Source organism: Triticum dicoccoides, chromosome 3A (assembly GCF_002162155.2).
Source record: "Triticum dicoccoides isolate Atlit2015 ecotype Zavitan chromosome 3A, WEW_v2.0, whole genome shotgun sequence".
Taxonomy (NCBI): Eukaryota; Viridiplantae; Streptophyta; class Magnoliopsida; order Poales; family Poaceae; genus Triticum; species Triticum dicoccoides.
The window spans coordinates 746,718,835-746,728,541 of record NC_041384.1 but is presented as its reverse complement, the minus strand read 5'-3'; positions in this window follow the sequence as shown (position 1 = coordinate 746,728,541).

The window sequence follows — 9,707 nt, the reverse complement described above, 5'->3', positions numbered from 1 at the left end:
ATCTAGTACAAATTTTCTTACCTTTTGTATTCATATTTTTCTGTCTAAATTTGCCCAGTTACTAGTCCAGTTTTTAATTTTTTTGGCATGTCAAAGTACAAATTTTTCTACATTTCGCCTACATATAGACATCTAAAATATATTAATTTGCCATGTCACTAATACATGCTTTTTTATTTTTTTTGCCATGAATAATAGAACATCTTTTCTAATGTTTGCCATGACTTCTGTACTAGGCATTTATATAGTTTTTGCCATTGATCCGATCCAAAATAAGTGTCATGGATCGGAGGGAGTATTTGTTGTGTTTATTTATTTATTTTTAATCATGTCAAACTTGTTCTGTGCTTATGTTCACTTTTTATATAGTATTTGCCATGGATCATGGCAAATTTTTAAACATGTGTACAACTGCAATTTTTTTGCATCTAAGAAAAATGTAGGTACATTCGTGTTTTGCGACATGGCAATTTTAAGAATGATTGATCTAGTGGCATGGCATTTTCAGATATTTTTTTTGCTAAGAATGATTGATCTAGTGATAAGCTTTTTTAGCTAAGTTTCCCATGATCTTTAGAACATTTTCTTCCAAACTTGCCATGGACCATGACAAAATTTCACTCTGCATGTTTTCTCGTACAAATACGATGACAATTTTTATCTTTGCATATGTTTTTTAATGTATTGTACCATGGCCAATTTATTGTATATGCCACGGGAAAATGTAGCTAACTTGAGTTGCGCTCTCGAAACAGGCTTTCGTCCCGCTTTATATATAAAGCAACAACCAAACAAAATACACGCTGAAACCCCATGGTAGCAAATGTTTGAGGGGGGGACTTAGGTGTCCTTGATCGAACCTACCCTAGCGAGTGAGTCGTTCGCTCTAGTCAGCTCTCCACCTGACGAGTGACAATCACATGTTATGCGCGCCCGTTGTTTAAGTTCTACTCCCTCTGTTTCTTTTTACTCCGCATATAAGATTTGGTCAAAGTCAAACTACACAAAGTTTGACCAAATTTATATAAAAATATATGAACATCTACAATATTAAAACTATATAGTATGAAAATACATTTTGTGGTGCATCTGATAATATTGATTTCATATTGTCAATGTTTATATTTTTTAATGTAAAGTTAGTCAAACTTTACAAAGCTTGACTTTGACCAAACCTTATATGCAGAATAAAAAGAAATGGAGGGAGTAATAGTTTGGCTGAATTAATTTGGATGGATCATTATGAAATGAAGTTCCGTTGCATTAAATCATGTTTTCTCTCCAGCTAGTACGTACCACTACTGGTGCGGACCAAATTTATACGTTGCAGTAAACAGCCACACGGAATATATCCACGCGATGCAGTCATACCAATTTATACGCTGAATTACCATGTCCTGTACCAACGGAACAGCTGACGGTGGACCGTCCACCCACCGGTATGTTACACGGAGCCGTCTCTGTACGCCACTGTTTGCCAGGGCGTATCCGTCTCTCTCTACGATTGCATTCAGTTCCGGCTCGAACGCGTCGTTGTCCCATTGGCACGTATAACCGGAGCAGGCGAGCTCGTCCATACCATCGCCGCTGGATCTATCACATCCATCATCCTCTTTGTTCTCCAAATAATCAAGTTCTCTAGTGTATTTATTAAGGAATGTCTAATCCTTAATATATGCATCAACCTGCATAGTCAAGCTAAAAATATAACCTGTGTTAGTTTAATTCTTCTATACTGAAAATCATAAAAATGTTAGAAGCATAAACAATCCAAGAACATACCCCACGCGGCAATAAAAAACCATAAGACGTACGTAGATGGCATTCTCGTCTTTCCAGCATGCTTCTGCAAAGTTTGTTGGTTTCTTTATCCTCACATGAAAGAACCTAGAAAATCATGTAGTGTACTGTTAGGCACCAAGAAATAAGAACTACAATATGCGAAAATGCCTAGGAGCACCTGCAGGCTCACCTCCCTCATATCTCATCATTAAATAAGCATAGTGATCTGTACCACTATATTAGTATGCACGTATTCATGAGTTTATTTTGACGTATGATTTCTTTTAGGAGATGTATAGGGTCTGTATTCTTCCATACTTTTAATGATCTCTGACTTGAAATAAATGCATCTAGATATGGGTGGACATCTGACATGCATGCAGATTTGAGGGAACCTGCGTTTTGAATCAGATAAAACATGTAATATTCAGTTTGTACCAAGTTTATAATTGCAATATTATCTTAACTTTGAAAATATTTTTCACAAATATTTTTATCAGTTTTTAAACTACAATACCATTTTCCATCAAGTTATGTGTCTTCTATAAAAATTGAGAATCTTATCCTGCGATAATTAAAACTATGGATTTCATAATTATTAAATTTAGAAATAGAAACGGATAATTCCAATCCAGGAAAATTCAAGGTACAAATTCAATGAGATTAAGTATTTCTATTTTTAGTGAAAACCTGAGAACTTCATGATAGTAATTCTAGACGATTTAACTGTACTAATCTCAAAACTTTTCCTCTAAAAATCTAGTATGTTATTAGTCACATTGCCTGATTTACCAGTGCAGTGTAGCCGCATTTAATCGTTCATCTTCATGCTTCAGCGAAGATGAATTGACGTAATTACATTGCAAGCAGCTGTTTTGCATTCATTTACTGAGCCGCGTCATACTCTGACATACCTGTATTTGCAGAGGAAAGACAACACGTTAACTTTTTTTTCATGCAAACGTGAGTCTCGTTAATTAGGACTATTGACTTTGTGTGCACACCACAGGAGAGCATTGTGTATCACCAAAAGAACTAGAAACTCATTAAGCTATCAATGAAGTCATCCCGATGCAGCCACTCACATGTTCGTTTTGGGACTTTACATGCGAATTAACACACTGTGACAACCGACTTGCCAGGTTATTAAATGCGCCATTTACAAGAGCCTAGCTGTTCCTCTCACACCTTCATTTCTTACCACACTGCACAAAAGTTGCAACGTACTTGTTCACTGTATATTTCTTCGAAAATTTAATCATCCAAGTGCACTCTTACTGCTTTTGATTAGACGAGATGCTACAGAATGATGCGCTCGCTTCAATGATTTATTCTCAGAGCCACTCCATGTATGCAAGACTAGTGCTAAACATATAAAAGTTCTTAAACAACAAACCTCAGCAATCAATTCTGAACTTGACCGCTCTCTTCGCCATGGTTTTTTCATGGTTGTTTTAACTGAACCCGGATCCATTCGCACATCTGATGTAGGAATCATATCATTTCCAAATAGCACCAGCTATAGTTTGAAGAGATGGCTTTTATCAGCAACTGGGTATGAGCTGCCCCGCCCGTCTCTCGTCTTCTCTGGATATGGGATGTTGGGGAAGATGAACCGTAAGCTCTTGGAGGGGATCCTTACTCCTTGATCTGGAAATGGAGGGAATGCCGCTGGATGTAAAGCATAAATGGCCTAGCTCTAACACGGAAGATAGTTAATATGCATTGTGCCCCTGTTCTATATTCTAATGCTCGCCATGCACACTTATTAAATGACAATGCACAGGTCAAAACTGTTCACGTGTACGCCTCTGTGAGGTATTCACACATGAGAAACCATTTTGTTAAATGATGCACATATCCCGAGCTAGCATGGGAGCGGGTGTGATTTCAGTGTGCAGCGTCGCCGAGTGCTCCTAATCCGCTTCCCTACAATATGCTATTTTAAGTAGAAATTTGCTAACCTGCATGCCAAGTTCCTCCAGTTTTGCCTCATTGGCAGATTTAGGGTCCATAATAGGCACACAAGTCAGATCATTACTGAACTCCATTTTATTAATATGTCAATGCAATGGCTGCAGAAGCCATCTGTCCATACACAGCCACAACAGGCATATATGGAAACCACATTTGCATAGGCAGAAATAATGGAGCCACTTATCCATTGAAGAAGAGAGACATGGGCACATGTACTCCAAGATAAAGGGACATGAATTCCTGAAGCCAAAAGTGACCTGCTAGATTTTTTTGTTGAATCCAAAATTTGGGTGATTGGGAAAATCTTAAAAGTTAGATACTCCTAAAATTTGAGGTTCTGAAAGGTCAAAAAATGACAAAATGTTCAAACCTGAAAGCTGAATTCCAAAAGTAGAAAGATTCAAAAGGAGCATTCAAAGTTTATAAGAGATTAAAATCATGAAATTTTAAAATTCCTAGAGCTAGATGGAGAAGCTTAGGAGCCGATACTGTGATTTTTTGATGTGCTTATAGAGAAGCACCACAAATGGGAAACACCAGAAATAATAACCATCCATTTTTACGCCATTCGAATTGCGTTCAATTAGGCTGATCACAGTGGAAAATAACTTAGACTAGTAACATGCATATGTTACTTGTCCATGTTACTACCTCCATAATTGGCAGTAACATGTGTGTGGTTTCATGCAAACTTTCATTTATTTAGATGTATACTCATTTTGCCTCGGGATGCATTATGTTATGGTAATATATTATGTTACCACAAATATCTCTCCCCTAACAAAATACTTCTCACATAAGCAAATTTGCCTTGGAGTGGGTTATGGTACTAGCTAAGTTACTCCCACTATGACAAGCACCCTCTGCTCAGAAGTCATCAAACTTCCAAAGAAAGAAAGAAATGTGGTTCTGCTTGCTGGCGCATGCAATTAATGCCAACGACGTCGGTCGAAATGCCACTGCGTGCAGATCCGGGAAACCCTTCCCCTCCCAACTTTCCCATTCCCCGTTGCAATCCAGTAGAATCTTATGCTACGCGATAACGGATGATGAAGCTCAATCCGAATAATTGTGCGAGAAGCATCAATGAGCACCGCCGGCCTACACCGATCGACGAGAGGGCCCGGACCAGAAGCACATGTTCCACACCACCGTCGGCGGCGGTGGCGCCGAGTCCAACGCATCGGTTTCCGGGTCCAGCACACGGAACAAGGCGTAGGACGTCACACCAGGGCAACATTCGAAGACCTCACCCTAATGGCAACATTAGAGCGCTTCTTTTCCCCTCTGCAACTAACGCCCGGTGCATATGTATGAGACGCTATCTAGATCCTGCTTTCTTCAAGATTTTAGGTGCCCAACCGGTTAGCACTAGATGTATGTACCATCGCTGCTCCTCAGTACTGCTCTGCTCTACTCCAGTGCTGCGTTGGCGAATCAGATAGCAGAGGACCCCCAAGATCCTGACCAATGCTCAACAAGATCACAAGAAGATCGACATGTGTTATTACTACATCTGGAGTCTACACGTAGAAATATAAATGGGTTGTCGAGCGATTTCAATAGACTCCACCGAGGTCAGTACATGCATGATAGGGCAAGATTGGAACAAAGTTTCGGCAAAGTCTGAAGCACTCGGGAGATGTCGATCAGCAAAATGTACAACACTTGCAGTGCAGAGCACCACTACAATGGCGATAGTACACAACATAGCAAGGCAGCATAAAACTAAGTCCTTAATAGTATGGAACTTGAAGCAGTGTCTCGTTAGACTTAGGTGGGAGGAGCTCTTTCAAGAGTGAACGCCAACACTACTAAGAGAAGAGCGTTAACATTTATAGTTCATATACTTAGTGATGCACACGTTGTACTCTTGTTCCGAGTCTTTAAGAGGACCCCCTTCAGGATTGATATCATCGATGATGAAGTCAACCCTGGCATATCAATCTTGCTCGGGTTCATTGTTATGTGATTGGTCAAGTGCTTTAACCTCTTTTCTTAGTACGGTGCTACCAGTGTATATGCCATTTTTTCTAGCGGTGACCTCAATGTGTGTATGAGACACTTTTATCAACAGTGCCATCGAGCACCATCGTATGCATAGAAGCATTAGGATCTTGGATAGTGTGCACTTCCGCACTAACAGCAAAGCACCAAAAATGGGAAACACCCGACAAAAAAAGTGAAGATACCACTTGTCTCTCCCAACGACTGAATGAAGACACTTCTCTCACTACTAAAAAGTAGTTAACACCAGCAACTATCATCTTGCGTTGTTCAGTGACCTATCAAACTATATATATGTTATCAGATATAAGTGGCAATTTTGAAAAGGCTGCTATTAATCCTTATTATCACCCAGAGTCCTTGATGCTGGACAGGTTAGAACTACGGAATTGGGTTAGACAAGATTCGTCTAACATTCTTGTCTATTTCCTGAAAGGATAAACTATTGTGCAATACGAATTTAGTTCAACATCAATAATTATTTTTTGCACTTATAATGTGGTCGAATGTTTTAATAAAATATTTAGGAATTATATATTACTGATAGGTGAGACTGTATATCATTGATATACTTCCTGTCTGTTACAATAAAGATATTACTAGTCCACATAGGGAGCTTATCTAAAAGTAGGTGATTAATCATATTGCCACATTAAAGTCATCATTGAATGCCAGTGAGTTCACACAGCTTGTTTGTAGCTTACTATGTATACGATCTACTGAGTAGTTTCACTAACTTCATTGTTTATAACATTAACATAACTATACCTTATGATTCAGATTGCTAGCATGTGATTTCATTCATGGCAGGCTATGGTTGTCGGCTATTCCTGCGTTGGTCGACAAGAATGATTTTCCGACGGCCTTACTTCTTTTCCTGTCAGCTATTGGCCCACAGGCTTAGTCGTGTTTCTCGTAATGACTCAATAATGTGTCCCAGCCTAAACTCCCCGTCGTCCATCTGCCTGGCGATGAGGGAATTGAAATCTAGGGTTCTTCCTATTGCCCCCCTGGGTTCTCCTCCATGCCCCTCCATTGCAGCCGTGGCCAGGACTTGGCCGACTACCTCAGAGGTGACAAGGACGACGATGACGTTGGCAACCAAGGTGAGCGCACGAACGGACAGAATGATTTCCCACCTTCGCCTCCGGAGAATCTGTTTGTCGTGATTCTGTGTATGATCTCGGATGGTGACCTTGGTGTAATGCATGCATGTTTGGTTCGGTGGCCGGTAGGATCTAGTTTACGCGATCCATGGCTGACAAGAAACTAAAGGCCGCCTAACATTCAAGAACTAAGTTGTGTTGTCCTTCTATTTCAGCAGTTTATGTTTGTTTCTTCTATGAAGCCTCATAGAAGAAACAAAACTTCCAAAATAGAAGGACAAGACTTACGAGTGGTGATTACATGTTATAATAGTGATGATTATCCATTCACAACACAATTTAATTTTTGAATATTAGGCGGCCTTTAGTTTCTTGGCCGCCATGGATCACGTAAACTAGATCCTACCAACCACCGAACCAAAAATGCATGCATTACTCCAAGGTCACCATCCCAGGTCAACCACATAATCGTGACAAACAAATCGCCAGAGGCGAAGGGGAAAAATTGGTCTGTCCGTTCTTGTGCTCACCTTGGTCGTCGTCGTTGACGCTTCCGAGATCATTAACCAAGTCCTGGCCACGACAGATGTGGAGAGGCGCGAAGGAGAACCCAGGGGCGGTAGGGAGAACCCTAGATTTCGATTGCTTCAATGCCAGACAAATTGGCGATGGGCAGTTAGGCTGGGGGGATGCATTATTGAGTTACTATCAGAAATGTGAATAAGCGTGTGGGTCAATAGTTGACAGGAAAAGAAGTAAGACCGTCAGGAAAACCATTCCCGTCGGCCAGCCGGCAAGAGCAACCGACAGCCATAGCTTGCTAGGAATGAAATCATGTGCTTGATAGAGAGCCCACAGGAAGCTTCCGATTCAGATTGCTAGCTACAAGGAAAAAATTGAATGTCCTTGAGACACCATCAATAATACCAAATCAAATGATATGGCGGTGATGGTGAGTCTATCGATGTGCATATATGAATGTTTTTACCCTACCCATGCATAAAATGTAGCATCATTTAAATTTGTATGTAAAAATATTGATAATAACAATGGTAAGGTACTGGTTCAATTCAATACTAGTGTTAGTATAGCCAATAAACTATTCATTTCTACACGAATCTTTATCAATAGTTAGCTATCAAAATGGATCAGACCTTTGTATAGTTGTTCAGGCCCAGATGAAAAGACAAGTAAATTTATGTGGACAAGAAAACTACATGTGCTATGCTTGATTTACATGTGTCATTGCCTCATTGGGTTTACTGAAATTAAATCTTGACAATATTATTGAGTGCTGGTGATGCCATATCCCCAGATTTATTTCGGTTTACTATATTTTCTGTGGACTGTGATGTCAGAGATGTGGAGTCTGGGAAGCTTGTGTGCATGAAAACCTTGATTCAACACCGATGCAAGTTCTTTGTTCATAAAGTGATGATATACTTGAATTTTCTCATATAGTGTGCTATCTCGGCCCTATAGCATTTGGAGGGGAATCACACTAAGCCGTTTATTGTCATTTAGCGCGCTAACACTTCTGCCAGAATTTGCCATATCATGCTATTTAAAACTTTGTTTTTTTGTTCAAGTAACCTCTTTAAAAGGGCACGAAATTCCCACGCATCTGCTAAGAAAGCTAGGCCCAGTTCATAAGGGAAACTCGGCCAAATCCATACAACCTGGGCAAAAAAATTACAACGTGGGAGTGATCTACTAACTGCGATGGTTCTTCTTCCTCAGAATTTGTGACACTCATAAGTTTCCAGCTCTACTACTTCCACAATACCTTCGCCATCCTATTTTGTTACTTGTGCTTTCTTGAAAGTAGATTCACCTTCTTCTTGGTTATACTCCTCTCCTGACATCCCAACTGAAAATGAACTAGGATCGGGAACCATCGAAGAGGTATGCTGTCCCCATCTACTTCCTCCACTAGAAAGAAGAGCCACTCTTATTTACCTTGTGTGGGAGGAGAACCCTCGATTTCAGCAGGAATTTTATCAAAAATTATATGCCGGCCAATAATAAGAGTCGTCCCCATTGGCGGAGCCTGAATCTCAAGTCAGAGGGGTCCAAACATTTCATATAATGTTAGGAGGGGTCAAATCATCAAAATATAGCTAATTTTCTCAGTTAAGTAGAGAATTAGGAGTAGTAGTAGATGTGTTTGTGGGAGCATATGGGGTGCATGGCCCTTGCCAGTCCCCTTGCCTCAGCCACTTGACGCCCAGGAGGAGGGCTCGTACAACACTTTGGCTCAAGGGCGCCCATGTAGAGGAAGAGCATGCTTTCCTTGACCATGGATGACCTGGACAAGAACGGTGCCCCACATCAATTACCCCCCTGCAAGCAATCACGAAGTTAAAACCACTACTCTGACACTACGTAAAATTACTATAATTTTCTAGGTGCTAGTCCGGCTTGTAGAAGTGCATCATACACCCAAAAGGTCCCATGTGGTTTCTGAAAACAAACTAAACCTGTTATCAGAATCAGATATCTCGCTAGAAAAACAAAATTCCGGCCATCTGATATGTGCTAAAGGGTACTGTGTAATTTTGTTTGTTCTTTCCCACTTCCACTCTGCATATTCCTATATAAAGGGACATGAATCCCTGAAGACGAAAGTGACCTACTTTAATTTTTTTTCACGAAAGTGTCTTCCAAAGGGAAGGGAGTCCCTAAAATTATATGACCAAGCAAAAATTGACAAAAAAAAATTAGAGTTACAAAGTTCTTATGCTTCCACCTCGTCTTATAGTATGGTCCTCCCAGTGTATTTACCATTTGTTCTAGCCGTGACTTGAGTGTGTGTAGATGACATTTTTCAAGCAA